General features: G+C 43.6%; 1 non-coding gene across 1 annotated transcript; it reads left to right on the top strand.

Moving 5' to 3' along the window:
- The first annotated feature begins 285 nt into the window (after positions 1 to 285).
- On the top strand, positions 286 to 388 carry LOC123126837 (U6 spliceosomal RNA). Its single transcript, XR_006462049.1, has one exon. It is a non-coding gene; the product is annotated as a U6 spliceosomal RNA (small nuclear RNA).
- Positions 389 to 1,171: the final 783 nt, after the last annotated feature.

The raw sequence follows: 1,171 nt of genomic DNA, 5'->3' as shown, positions 1-1,171 counted from the left end.
CCCCCCCCCCCACGTGCGGCAAGAACTATAGTATTATTTTTAGTGCCCAAGCGCCGTTCGTTATTCCCTAATGAAAAAACACGAGTGCCCGTTATGCTCTTCCATTAATTTGGGCCACATGAAGAGAGATCCGGCACGCAACTGGCGGCCCACCACGCGCCCGATGGCGTCTGGGTTTGGCTGGATAGCGCCATGGGCAAAACAAACGCTCGTTGGTTTAGTCCCACATCGGCCAGCCGGGGAGAGTCGGACTGGTTTATAAGGCAGAGCGCGGCAGCTAGCATCGTCCCTTCTGGGACATCCGATAAAATTGGAACGATACAGAGAAGATTAGCATGGCCCCTGCGCAAGGATGACACGCACAAATCGAGAAATGGTCCAATTTTTTTTGAGATTTTCCACGCAAGTACGTGGAGCCTTCTTTCTTGCACTCCTGTGTGTGCTGCTATTCTTACTGAAAGGCCCTTTAGTTTCCTTCTCTATCAGAGAGGTCCTCAATACTTCCGTTTTAAATTTAGATCCACACGCTTTCTCATCTTTGTTATTGCAGATATAACCTTTCTGTGGCAACTTTTTAGCCTTTTTAATCTATTATAACACGTTTCTGGATTAGTTTTCTGTTTCAGTCCTTCTACAGGTAGTGCATTCCTTCAATTTATTATTGTCTTTGTTCCTTAACCTTAACTGTGGTTTGGTCACAGCGCAAAGAACATGTTTCATTAGTCTAATTTTATCATGTCACCGCCTAACAAACTCATCTAAGACTTGTGAGAAAATTCTCCCGGACACTAGTGTTGGATTCTGGTATCACCCAAAAGAATCCCTTCTTCAAGCTTTTCTATCTTTAGTGTACAATAACTAGTGGTCGATGAATTACGTAGGTCACAACTGGTGAAATCTCAATCTTCATGTAGTAAACTATATATGTTGCATACCATTTTATAAATCTAGTCACACCAAAGACACGGTAAGCTAGCTTAGCATGAACCTTTTGGCACTATGGTCTTTGCAATATGTACTTGTGGCAACGACTTGATCGTCTAGTCTCCTTCACGCACAAGTTTGCTTTTTAAAAAGATTTGTCGATTTGCATAATCCACCTTTCATAAATTGTGAACAACCAAAAGGATTCGTTGATCCCTCCTTCCCTAAACGTGCATGTGCCCCCCCC

This window comes from Triticum aestivum, chromosome 5D (assembly GCF_018294505.1).
Source record: "Triticum aestivum cultivar Chinese Spring chromosome 5D, IWGSC CS RefSeq v2.1, whole genome shotgun sequence".
NCBI lineage: Eukaryota > Viridiplantae > Streptophyta > Magnoliopsida > Poales > Poaceae > Triticum > Triticum aestivum.
This window is presented reverse-complemented; position numbering and strand designations above follow the sequence as displayed.